This window comes from Equus quagga, chromosome 15 (assembly GCF_021613505.1).
Source record: "Equus quagga isolate Etosha38 chromosome 15, UCLA_HA_Equagga_1.0, whole genome shotgun sequence".
NCBI lineage: Eukaryota > Metazoa > Chordata > Mammalia > Perissodactyla > Equidae > Equus > Equus quagga.
In genome coordinates this window covers 87,038,633-87,052,347 of record NC_060281.1, presented here as the reverse complement: position 1 = coordinate 87,052,347, position 13,715 = coordinate 87,038,633, and the positions used below count along the sequence as shown (strand labels likewise).

General features: G+C 47.0%; 1 long non-coding RNA gene across 1 annotated transcript; it reads left to right on the top strand.

Annotated features, from left to right (window-relative positions):
* Positions 1 to 4,317: 4,317 nt before the first annotated feature.
* LOC124226899 (uncharacterized) lies at positions 4,318 to 8,515 on the top strand. The gene is made up of 3 exons (XR_006885397.1): positions 4,318 to 4,895; positions 7,243 to 7,568; positions 8,289 to 8,515. It is a non-coding gene; the product is annotated as an uncharacterized LOC124226899 (long non-coding RNA).
* Positions 8,516 to 13,715: the final 5,200 nt, after the last annotated feature.

The following is a 13,715-nucleotide window of genomic DNA, read 5'->3' as shown; positions in this document are numbered from 1 at the left end:
TTTTTAATTGATATGACACGGGATGTTGAGCATTTTTTCAGGTGCTTGTTTGTCATCTGGAAAGTGTCTATTCATATCTCTGTACTATTTTCTTATGATTGCATTTTAAGAGTTCTGGATACAAGACCTTTATCAGATACGTTATTTGGAAATATTTTTTCCCAGTCCTTAGCCTGTATTTTAATTCTGTAGTATTGTTTTTGACTTACCATCTTGGCTGAGGCCAAGGGCAGTTTCAGAGGTTTCTATTTGGTCTTCCCCACTATGAGATCTTTCACCCCGCAGACCAGGGACCCGGTATGGGATTACTCCTGACTAGTATATCAATGCCAATTATATGCTCAGGACTTGGGAAATGACTACTGGGTGGGTCTGCAGACCCAGTGGGCCCACTGTGAGCTGGATTCCATTTATCACCTGGCCTCTGCAAGCCCCTACTCTAACAGGGAGTCCATGATGGCCACTGGGTCTCTGACTATCAATATCATCTCAGGCCCTTTGTCCAATAGTCCTCAAAATGTCTGGGTATTTCCCTTTCCCCAGTGTCTAGTCACCTGAGTAAATGGCCATAGGTCCCTTTGGGGAAGGACTGGGGGAATCATCACAATTCATACATGTCATGGTATTGAAGGGTCCTGTCTCCTAGGGACCCAGCCACTCTTGAGTCAACGGGTTGCACAACTGAACACGGGTTCAGGTCTTGGAACTGAGCAAAGAATCATGACTTTTTATAGGGGCAACTGCACTCAGCCTGATGCTCCTCCTTTCTTGCCTCTGTTTTGTTGTTAAAGATGTTAAGCATCACGCTTGTTGGACCACCTGACCTATTACTCTGGAGATGGGGGGAAGGGGGTGTCATTCCCATGGGTACTAAGGAGCCCAGCTTTGTAACCACTCTCCTAACGTCAGCCCTAGCTTTTGGCTTGGCACCCAGGAGAGAACAGAGTGGCAATTCCTGACAAAGACGCCTGTTATCTGTGTGTGTGTGTGTGTGTGTGTGTGCGTGCGTGTGTGTAGGGGATATTTCTACAGCTTCTTCCAGCACAGCATAAGTTCTTACCATGGAAGACCTGTTCTTACCAGGAATGGACCACCTCTGCAAGCCCAGAGGGTTTAGAGGGGTCTGCAGAATCAATATGTAAATGCCCTCATCCTGTATTTCAGGGTCCCAGGTTTTCCCCACCTGGGCCCTGATCTTAGCATAACAGACTTGCCTAAGCTGAGCATTCAAGTGTCAAGGATTCAAGCATTCAGGGATCTCTGCTGCTCTAACAATTAGGTTGTCAGTAAGCTGCTCAGCTACTTCTGCTCTTCCACTGCAGGAGATAAAGTCTACCTTGTAAGGTAACCCAGGGACCCTCTGGCTTTCACAGCTGGCCAGTCATGGTTTGCTAACAAGCCCTAGTCTCTCATTATCCCTCCACAGGGCTTCCGCACAACTGGGCAACAACCAGCCCACTTTCTTGTCTTTGCAGGCATTGTTCAACCTTCCTCCACATCTTTCAAATGCTGTAATCCGTGTACCTGCCACAGCACTTCCATCCCCTCAGATATTTCCCCAGGTCACCAGCAATGAAATCTTTTGCAATCGAGCTGCCACCTTGAGCTACAGACTCTCTATGCCCCACCTACCAACTGGGCTGGCACCCTCCTTGCTTGCCAAGCAGTAAGTGAGCCAGTCCCATATGCCCACCTTTTCACGTGTTTAGTGCTCTAAGGACCATTACTCGTACCGTTTGTGTTACCTGGGTCCTGCAGGAAGCAGATGCCAAGACAGGATTGGATGCACAAAAGATTTATTGGGAAAACGCCTGTGAGAGAAAATGGAAGGGAACTGGGAAGCTGGGAGAGCAGCAGTCAGCAATGTCGTTCTGACACCTGTGCTCTCTATAGGAGGCCAAAGAGGTGTATTTCACGGCCACCACATTTGTCCACTTTTCTGTATGTCTGTTATATTTCAACAAAAAGATTTTCAAAATCAATAAGATGAAAAATGATTAGAATAAACCATGAACAAACTTAGACTTTTGGTCATAGGTAGAGCCTAAGGGTCCTTGAGATGCCTGGCGCTTCACGTGGGTTCTCTCACTTCCTCTTCCCTTGAAATGTGGCTACTGTGACTGAGGAACTTAATTTTTTTTATTTTAGGGAAAGATTCGCCCTGAGCTAACATCTGTTGCCAATCTTCCTCTTTTTTTCCTCCCCAAAGCCCCAGTGCAAAGTCGTACATTCTAGCTGTAAGTCCTTCTAATTCTTCTATGTGAGCCACTGCTGCACCATGGCAGCTGACACACGGGTGGTGTGGTTCTGCATCCAGGAAATGAACTCGGGCCACTGAGGCCACGAGAGCGCTGAACTTTAACCACCAGGCCATCGGGGCTGGCTTGGGACTTAATTTTTATCTGATTTTATTTTAAATTTAAATAGTCACATGTGGCTGGTGGCTGGCATACTGTGTGATGAACGTCTAGAGGCTTCATTCTTCGTTATTATCACCTCAGTTATAATCCCAACATCTTAATTTTTCCAGCGCTTTATGGTTTCCAAAGCATTTTTTTTTTGGAGGCAGATTCACCTGAGCTAACATCTGTGCCATTCTTCCTCTATTTTGTATGTGGGTCACTGCCACAGCATGGCTGATAAGTCGTGTAGGTCTGTGCCTGGGATCTGAACCTGTGAACCCAGGCCACCAAAGTGGAGCTCTCTGAACTTAACCACTACCCCATGGGGCAGGCCTCCACACTTCCTGACTTTGAAACTTACTATGAGGTGACTGTGAGCAAAACAGTGGGACATAAGATACACAAATAAACCAATAGATTGGAATTAAGAGACCAAAAATAAACTCTGACATATATGGCCAATTGATCGTTGACAAGTTACTCATAGCATCACCTTTTTCTCCCACCCTCTTCAGTGAGGTTGTTTCCCACATTTGTAAAACTGTTAGATTGTGTTGTGTCACATTCTGCATTCCATCCTGGGATTCCATTGACCTCCTAAGGGGTTTTTTGTTAATTTGCATGCAATTCACTCTTTGTGCTGTGACATTCTATGGGTTTGACAAATGCATAGTGTCATATATCCTTCAGTACAGTATCGTACAGAATAGTTTCACCACCCTAAAAAACCCCTTGTGTTTCATCCACCCGCCCTTCCCCCTGCCATTGAACCTCTGTTGACCATTGATCTTCTGTCTACAGTTTTCCTTTTCCAGAATGTCATAAAATTGATATCTTACAAGATGCAGCTTTTTCACATTGACTTCTTTCATTTAGCAATATGCATTTAAGAATTATCCGTGTATTTTCATGGCTTGATAACTCCTTTCTTTTTATTGCTGAATAATATTCCCTTGTATGGATGTACCACAGTGTGTTTATTCATTCGCCTATAGAAGGACATCTTGGTTGCTTCTAGATTTTGGTAATTATGAATAAAGCCTCTATAAACATTCACACACAAGTTTTCTGTGGACATTTAGTGTTCACAACAGTTGAGTATATACCTAGAAGTGCCATTGTTGGATTGACTGGCAAGACCACATTCAACTTTGGAAGAAACTGCCAAACTGTCTTCCAAAGTGGCCGTACCACTATGATCCATTTTTTAAAATAATTTAAAAATATTTAAGCTGATAACTACTCTACATACTTGGTGTTGTCCCCATTTTACAAATGAGCAAGAGAGTTACAGTGAGGTAAAGTGGCTTGTCCAGAGCTTGGAGATAAAGCCAGATGCGTCTGCCCGCAGAGTCTGGGCTCTTCCCCAAAAGGGTGACAGAGCCTTGGTAGTTCACAAAGCTTTGTATGAGTGGCCGGCTGTAATGGTTAAAAACGTCTTCCATTTATGGAACTAAAATCTGCCTCACATAGTCCTGGAGTCACGCAAGTTTCCACAAGACGGACAAGAGGGAACTAAGCGTTGCACGCCAGAGGCTGTCCATCAGCCAGAGGCCACACAGCTTAAACCTACTGCCTGTTAAAACAAACTGAATACCAAAACACCAAACTGCCATTCATTTATTGAGCGCTCACTCAATGACAGGCAGCTCAGCACTTCGCACAATCGTCTCAGTTAGTTCTCCAAATAACCCTGTGATGTGGGTCTCCCAAGCCTGTTTTACAGATGAGAAAACTCCGCAGCGGGCCTGGCACCCTGTCTGCCCAGCTCCCCGGGGGGCCAGAGGGAGGGACAGGTGGCTTGCAAGGAGGAAAGCTGTAGGCAGTGCCTGGCAGTGCGTGTGAGGGACGAGCAGGGCTGAGACCGCTGGCGGTGGGGGCCCGAGATGAGAAGTCCGGGGGAGGGAGGGAGGCAGCGACCGAGGCAGCGAGGGAGTCAGCGAGCGAGGGAGAGGCGAGGCGGCCTGAGCCCGGCGCCCAGCCAGCCGCAGCGCAGCTCGCGCCGGGAGCTCACGGTGTCCGGGCATCTCCGGGGCGGGTGTGTGCGCGGGGCCTCGCCGCGTCACGGGGCATCCACAGTGCTGCCCGCCCGCTAGTCTGCCCGGAGCACCAGGCTCCCAGGTGCCCGGCTTTCACTTCCTCTCGCCTCCCACTCCTCCCTGGCTCTCCAGCTGGCATCGCCACCGCCTCGTAGTTCCAGTCACCGCTGTTGCTGCTGCTGCGATCCAGGACGCACACTCTTTCACTTTCCCGCTGGAGGCGCGGAGGATGCCCCTTGCATCAGAGCCAGAGAAATAGCCCCGGCCTGGCTGGAGGAGCCTCGGTGGCTAGAAAGGAAATCAAGACACCGCTTTCCTTGTCCCTGCAGCAGCTGGCAGCTGGGAAGGCGGCCACAGAGCAGGCGGGCCGAGTGGGACGCGGGAGTTGCAGAGAGAGACACCAGGAGCCTGCTGGGCTCTGCTATCAGTTTGCAAGTGGCTGAGACCTCCTCAGGTAAGGGCTGAGGGGCCTGGACCTGGTAAGAGGGCTTCATAAGTGAAAGTATTCCTGACCCCTCTCTGGGCATCCAGTTTCCAGCCACTTCTCTGCAGGCTGGGAGTTCAGCAACCAGAACCAGGAGAGTAAAGAACCCAGAGTGCGGACAGCCCAGCTCTGGGTAACTGACAAACTTTCTCTCCTCTGGCAGAGGACTTTCTGGCTCATCCCAGAGTCCTTCCTCCAGGCATCCCGCTGGAACTCCATAGGGAGGCACTCCAGGCCTTCTCAGGCTGAGGGGGCCAGGGGAAGGCAGTGGGTCCCTTTAATTTGATTCATGATTCACCCCCTTCTTGGCCAGTTGAAAGTTCCCAGGGAGAAGGAGCTGGTCATACTTTCAAGTTGACTTTACAAGGTGTTTGTCGGGGTGATTCTCTGTCACCTGGCAGCATCCAGGGCTGCACAAGTGATGGGCTTTGTGCAGAGTGCTTTGTAGGCTTGCTCATGTCCATTCTGGCATGTGTGTGTGCCTGCGTGTGTGTGTGTGTGTGTGTATGTGTGTAAGGAGAAGGAGAGAGAACTGGGGGCGGGAGACACACTCAGCCAGATCACCTCGATACAAGCCCTTCCAGTATCATCTCAGGAGCCACTCACCTCCTTGGCGGAGATACTAGGAGAGGCAGGTATCACTTCCCATTCCTTGTGGCTCCTTAGATGAGCACAAGATTTGGGGGAAGTTTTCTTTGCTGCTCCATGAGACGATTCAGATCAGAGCCTGGGGAGGTACAAACTTTGTGCAGAAAAGGGACTGGGATGGACAGTCAGGTCGGGGCTCTTGGCATTCTCATCCCCAGCTCTGAGGATGTGGGGGTCCCCCCACACTCCAGGCCCCCAGAGGCTCTGCCAAGCTCAGCACATAGCTCGTGAGTTTAGCCAGATTATTTTTCCTTCTAATGAAAAGCATGATCCAAAGAGGCCACCTGGTCTCTGAGAATCATTTTGGAGCCACCCCTGTGGTCACAGCCCCCTAGATGGCATCATGTTGCCTCACTGGAGTTCCAGCGTAGGGCTGGGTCATCTGGATGGACGGGTTGGTCAGTGAAGCAGGTGTGGAGGTGCTTCTGGCCATGACCTGAAGGTGGGACATGTTCCCCTGGCCTGTAATTGCCTGCTTGGGCTGGGTGTCTGCCCCTGGGGAACAGCATTGCTGTGTGGCTCTTGGACAGCGCTTGGAGCATAAGGTGGGAGTCTGAGAACCTCCTGCCTTTGCTTGAGATTCTGACCTGCGGCCAGGCTGGGAGCTGCTTCCTTAGGCTGCCAAGATCCAGGGATTCCTCCAGGGTGTCAGAGGCTGGGGCTTGATGTCCTGGGGAAGCCTTGTCTCTGGGTCAGGAGGTTGAGCTTCAAGTCTGTCTTCAATTTGCTGTGTGACTTTGGGCAAATCACTAGACCTCTCTGGGCCCCAAGTGGTGCTTCTGTAAAATAAAGAGATTTCATATATCCTCAGATGTCCCAGTTCAGAAGTGCATGGCCCTGAGCGACTGTCAAGGATGAGATTTTCAAAATCCCAGGAGGTGATGTAATTTAGTGTTTAAGAGACCTAGGACTCAGCGGCATCTGAGTGTGACCAGTCACTCAACCTCCAAAGCCTGCCCTTAGGATAGCGGCTGAACAGACTCACAGATGTTAGGAGCTGGAGGCTGCTCTACATTTGCCTAAGGCACCACCATCTCTGATTCCTGGATCCTAGTGCAGACAAGATAGAGAGGTCATCTGGTCAGTCCTTCTCATTTTCCAGGAGGTGCGTGGAGACCGGAGTGTTTGCCAGGCTCTTTGACATCATAGTGACAACATTCACTCCAATAGCTGTAAATTGTTGAACACTCAGTGTGTACCAAGCTCTCTTCACAGGTTAGCTCCTGAAACCCGCATAGACCCCTGTGATGTAAGTTTCCATCCTATGCACAAGGAAATTGAGTCTCAGAGAGATGGTGTGACCTGCCCAGAGTCACACAGCACAGAAGTGGACAAGCTGGGTTCAAATCATGGCTTCCCAGATTCCAAATGCCAAAGATATGACCACCAACCACACTGTCACATTGTCCCACTGCCCAAGGCAGGCGCTAATTATTGAGCTCCTACTATGTGCTGGGCACTGGGTGGGACTTGGAGATACAGAGATGATAAGACAGACCCATTCTGTGTTGGTTTGTCATGTGTCCTCTCCACTGGGAACTTTGAGGGTAGAGCCCTGTGTCCCTAGCACCCAGCACAGAGCCTGGCATACAGTAGGGCCTCAGTGAGTATTGGCTGAAGAAATGAATGAATTTCTGTGGATTGGTTCCTGAGGGATTGTCTTTTCCAGGGAATTTGCTTGAGGATATGCTTCTTCAGGTGCACATTCTTCTTAACTTCTCCGGGGTGTGTTTCCCTTGACCCCATATTCCTAGCACCTGGCACCGTGTCTGCTAGTGGCTCCACCCAGAGACCAACCGGACTCCGACTCAGGCTTGGACTCTTACCCGGTGGATGTCCTTGCACAGCCACTGCACTTCTCTAAGCCTCAGTGTCCTCGTCGGCTCAGTGGGGATAATAATTGTACCTACTTCAGAGGATCATGAAGATTTCACAGGTGAACACCTGGATCACAGCACAGGGCCCGGCCCAGGGAGAGGCTTCAGTAACGCACAGGTATTATTATTTCCACCACCAATGTTACAATTATAAGCATATTTCAAAAAGCACATTAAGGGGCCAGCCCGGTGGCACAGTGGTTAAGTGCACCCGTTCTGCTTCGGCGGCCCAGGTTCGCCGGTTTGGATCCCGGGTGCGGACATGGCACTGCTTGGCACACCATGCTGTGGTAGGCGTCCCACATATAAAGTAGAGGGAGATGGGCATGGATATTAGCTCAGGGCCAGTCTTCCTCAGCAAAAAAAGAGGAGGATTGGCAGCAGTTAGCTCAGGGCTAATCTTCCTCAAAAAAAAAAAAAAAAAGCACATTAAAGCAACATGTACAAGGAAATAACTAACCAAACTGGAGAAAATCAGGAAAAGTGCCGAGAAAGAGGTGGTGTTAGAATGAGATCTTTAAATATATCACAAGAATATCAGAAAATCTTTGCAGAAAAGTCACAACATAGAGATCAGCATGAAGGAGAAAAAGTTCAGGCGACAGAAGCCACAGGTATTGTAAACAGGGCAGGTTTGCTCTAAAGCATGAGTCAGCTCTGCTGGGCGAGCAACTCTCAGATGCCAGGAGAGCTCTGAAGGGAGCCTGGGCTCTGGGAGGGGACCCCAGGAGGGAAACGCTTGTCGGGGCCCCTCCCCAAGGACGGGCTTCAGCCCTCCCAGGAGAGTCGCCCCCTGGCTGAGGATCCAAAGCCTGTGCCAGAGAGATTTTCATACCAGATCCAGGACTCCATGCAGCTGAGGAAATCAACCCCTGGGGCAAGCTGACCTTGGAGGATCAAACCTGAGACATCTCTGGGAGACCCTGTGTCCTGTGAACTTGTTTGTCACCCATGGCCCTTCCTGATTCTCCAGTTGACCTCAGCGCTCCAGAAACAGAAGGTCAAAAGCCCCTCGTTGCTCCTTCCTCATCTCTCTTCCTTTTCCTCTCACAATAGAATAAACTAAGGAAAAAAAGAAAAGACTTTTCTTTGAAGGCATTCTCTGCTTTTGACTTTGATTTCCGTGTGACCTCAAGATGAAACACTCTGTTACAGAGGGATCCATTAGGAACCTTAATTTGAGGTTTTTGAAATTTGGATATAGTTTTAAACATGTTCAGTAAATAATTAGAATGGAATTTACATTATTTAAGTGGTCACATTTTACATTATCCTAAAGCTAGTGAAAGGAGAATAAAGATCAGATATTTATGAAAGAGGAAAATAAAATGAAGGGCCTCAGCTAAACGAATGACATGAACAAATCTCTAGCAAAAATATCAAGAGAAAAAAGGCATAAATTAAGTTAGGGAGAAAAGGGTCAATAATTGCAGATGTTAAAAAATTATATGAGATTTTGTTGTAAATAACTTTGTGCCAGTGAACTTGGAAAGATAGATGAGAAGGTTAATTTCTCCTAATACACAAGTGGCTAAAATTGATGCAGAGAGAGGAGCCCACACTCAACATGGGGCCACTGAAAGCGTTGAAGGAGGCGGCCATGGTCTGGATGACACCTGGACCAGGAGCTGGTCCCACATGGGTAAGGGCCTGGTGGTCCTGAAGGGCAGGAGGGTGGAGCCAGGGAGGCAGCCAGTGGTGCTGTGACAGTGCAGGCAGGGAGGGGAGGGGACCAAGTGGAGCTGGCAAGGAGAGGGATGTAGAGAGGACATGCAAGTGTTGAGATGACATGATGCAGGGGGAACCACCACAGGAGGTGCTCAGGGATGGAGGCCCTTCCTCTCTCTGCAAAAGGCACAGGCAAGTCCCAGTTGCTGTGGTGACAAACATCCTGCCTGAATGGGCATCAGAGCGGCCAGTGTCTCTGAAATGCCATTGGCCCGGTGTGTCAGTACTGGACCTGCATGCTCCCAAGGGCCCAGGGATTTCATGACTTACGGTGTTTCCTGCAAATACACTGGCAAAGGAGATCAAAGATCTAGTTTCATTTTACCCTTGCCCAAAACATGAAACGTTAGTGTGGAAATTAATAAAAGAAACCTTAACTAAATTGGAGTCAGGAAGGCCTGTAAGGGGAGCCCTCACACCCTATCACACATCATCAATTACTCCAAACAGGAAGAGACACATGCTTGCATTTCCCACAGGAAGTAAAACTACTTTACTGTTGAAAGATTTCTCTCCCCGCCAGGCAACAGCCCAGCCAGTGAGAAGCCCCCACCCTGAATTGCTACTTTCCCCCAACTGCCTTTAGTTTAGAACAGCTCCTGCACTCCCCCTTTTCTTTATAAAAACAAGTTCCCCTCCTTTGTTTTCCAGATCTGTTTGTGTTTCGCTACAGCATGCACATCAGGAATTGGAATTCTTTGGGCTGTTCCTGAGTAAACTTGTTTTGAGGGTGTGGGAAATCAGAATTGGCCACCCCAAAATGTCTCTTTGGCTTGAGTATTTTTCAAGGACAAAAAGACTCTGAAAGAAACTTTGACCTTCCCCCCAACTGCCTAAAAGAATTTAAGATAGAAGGCCTGTTCCAGGAAGGAGCTAATAGTAAGAGAACTGTAGTGTGATTTAAAATGTGTCTCTCAGGTCACATTGTCTATAGTTGGCCCATTTGCATTTCCACCTCCATGTAAACTGACTTCCTCCCCCTTGAAGTCCCAAACCACTACCCCCAACATCCTCCGTTGTCGTTAGCTAAAAATGATATTTAAGTTGGTGGCTTTGCCCATTCTGGCAAGTTACTCGGTTTCCTGGGTTTCTCCCACGTATACATGTTATAAAGCTTTGTTTGTTTTTCTCCTGTTATTCTGTCTCATGTCAATTTAATTCTTAGACAGCCAGAAGGACCTAGAGGGTAGAGGAATTGTCTTCCTCCCTACAAGGGTAAAGTAACTGGCAAATTTGCCTTTTAAATTGACATAAGGAAACATGAACTGCTGTCAAGAAGGAACTCAATTGGGAAGTCAATGACCCAGTGAGGATCTCCCAAATGGAGGGACATTGGAAGCCGTCCAAGATGCCTTACTAAGTCAATGGAGCAAGTTGAAGAACTCCACATAGCAAAATCCCCAGTGGGGTTAAAAGTATTAAACAACAACAAAAAAGAGGGACCAGCCCCATGGTCAAGTAGTTGGGTTCATGCACTCCACTTCAGCGGCCCAGGGTTTCCACGCTTTGGATCCTGGGTGTGGACATGGCATCACTCATGAGGCCACGCTGAGGCCATGTCCCACATAGCACAACTAGAGATACAGATATCTTTGAATGTGCCTTGAAAATTTATGGAATTGTGCCCAAGGAAATGCTTTTAGACAATACCTCTGGGTAGGGACAGGGGAGACATAAATTTTCATTTTACATCCTTCTGGACTATAAGCCTTTTATTATAAACTCCTTCCACCTCCCCTCCCCTTTTATAATGACCTCTTTCCTCCTCCCCTCTCCCCAGGGCTACCCTGCCTCCCACAAGATCCCATGGTACAAGGAGCACAATTAGAAACATTGTATTACACATGGATTGCCTCTGCGGCAAAACTAAGTATGCAAACATATCTTCCTTCGTTTTCTAGTAAATTCCGTTAATCCCTATTTCAAGTTTCTATTTGTGCTTAAGGCAAAAAAATAATCTACTGAACACTGGGATTTCTTAGGCATTTCAGGTTTAAAAGGCCCCTCTGCCGTCGCCACGTCTCCTCTGCCCTCCATCCTGCCCTCCAGGGATAAAGCAGGGCAGTTTGCTGTGGACAGTGTGTCTTCCCACTGCTGGGTGTGGCTTGCCTTGGCAGGCCTGCCAGTCACAGGTCCATGCTGCCCTTGGCAGGGGTATCCTGGCATGGACTCCTCAGATGAGCGAGGGTGCAGCAGGGCAGGGCCCCACTCAATGGCTCAGGTTAGTCTGTGTCACTGCATGTGGTTGGACCCAAGGCCCCTCTGCTGGCTACAGCCTTTGTCCACTCATTAAAGCTGTCTTATAGGAGGGATGGAAACCTTTCACACAGCTGCAGGGCTGGCTGCATATTTTGTGGGGTCCATTGCAAAATGAAAATTCAGAACCCTTTATGCAAAAAGCAGAGGGAAATAAATAAAGTTACTAAAATATAAAGCATTTTCTTTTAAAATATTTTATTACTTATAAAAGATAATGAGTGAAAAAGACACGAGGAACAACAAATTTATTTTCAGTGTCTTACTTTATATAATACATGACGCTTTCTCAATATTATATCTAAATAGATCTCAATATATCTAAATAAGATCATAATATTATATCTAAATAGATCATATTATATCTAAATAGATCACTTTTATGCAAATTAATTAATTATGTCATTGTGGGGGCCTGGAATTGGCCACCCCCAAGATATGTCTCTGTGGCATGATTATTTGAGGCTGGTTATTTTTCAGACAGGAAAGCAACTGAAAAGTAGAATTTACTTACCCTTTGTAAGAGACATTTACATTGTAAAGGAAATCTCCATCTCTAAAGATATCTCCCTCTCTGTACCAGGAAAAAGGGGAGATGACCTTGTCTCTAGAAACTCTTAATTAATGGGGAAAGCAAGGACTTAAATCTGCATTTGTTTACTGTGCTTGTCTGGTAACCTGCTGTAACTGACTCTGCCCACTCCCAACATCCTCCTTTGTCTTTAGCTGGATATGATGGTTGGGGTGGTGGTTTCGGCCATCTTGGCAAGCTGAGCAACTCCCATGTGTACATTGACAAATAGAAACGGCAAGCAATAGGATATATTGGAGTACGTGAGGAAGCCATTTGGTATAAACCTAATCCGGCCTGACTTTGCTTTTTTCCAAAAGGGCCTGACTGTGGCCATTGAGCACACACTGTATGTCTGCTTTAAACATTTACTATGGCAAGAACAAATGACCTTAAGAGAAAGATGCAAATCGCCCCCCCCCCCCCCCCATTGGCATTTCCTTAGGGATAAGCATCTTTCCTTAGGCTAGGAACTGATTGCTGCACTCACCTTGGACCACCCAGCTCACCTGTGACCACCCAGCTCGGACAACAGACCTGCCACCCTGCTGTGTTCACCGAGACAGCAGACCTATCTGCTGTTTCCATCAATCGCTGTGCCGACAGAGCAGTCTCGCAACTATTGTAAAAGGGACATTTCAATCCTATGTGAAACATCCTGTTTGGGGGTATATAAGCACTCTGTGCACCCCACTTCTTCAGTGCCCTTTCTTCCTTCGGGAAAGGCCCCGGACCATGGTCCTCAAATTTTAGATAAAGCTTTGTTTAATTTTCTCCTGCTGTTCTGTCTCATGTGAATTTAATTTGTTCTCCAGCCAGACGAACCCAGAGAGAGTAGAGGAAATGTCTTCCTCCCCTACATCATGAAAATGTATACTTTTAACAACTTCTATTGTTAATTGATGTAGTTGAAAGCAATATCAGTTGCTCTTGGCAAATGCAAGATTGCAAATCACGTTAATTTATGACGATGAGAAGGATCTTTTGCTGGTACAAACACCAGTGGAGCCATGAAGAGTGTTTTATAGGCTATGACAACACTGGATGGATTTCTGATAAATTATTTCAAAATGTAAATTTTATTTCAACTAGAGCTGATGATCCTTGTGGAACAATTTTTCTAAAAAGATCTAACTTTTCAAACAAATCAATTTCATGTCATCTGAATTTAATTTTAAATGTAAATTTATACTTTGTCATTTTCACATTTCCCCTGACATTTCCCATAACTTGCGGAGGTTGTATAAATAACTGAAAGTGGACTCCACATTTGTATATACTTCAAAATGCCTTTTTATTCGTTTTATCACTGTTTCTTCAATTACATGGAATATTAATTTTAAAATTGTCTTCCTCATTAACTGTGGCTCTTCTGAAGCTTCATATGAAAAAAGTGTTTTCTGCCCACCGCAATGATCTTTAAATTAAATTTACTATTTCTAAGTTTGTGGATATTTACTTTCTAATGCGGCAGCAGTTTTCGAGCCAGAAATACTAAACTCATGGAAGAATTCTAATATTCTTGAATTCTCCCTGATAGGATTTATGGCAATGCCCAGTATCCACTTTTATTTTGCAGGAATTTACTGATTATGTTTGCCCCCTGAGTATCACAGGTCGTGTCCTGGCATTCTGGTTGAACATCTGTATTTGTGCAGATGCCACGGGGACAGTCTCCTGGGACAGACAGACTAGCCAGCCTCCCTCCGC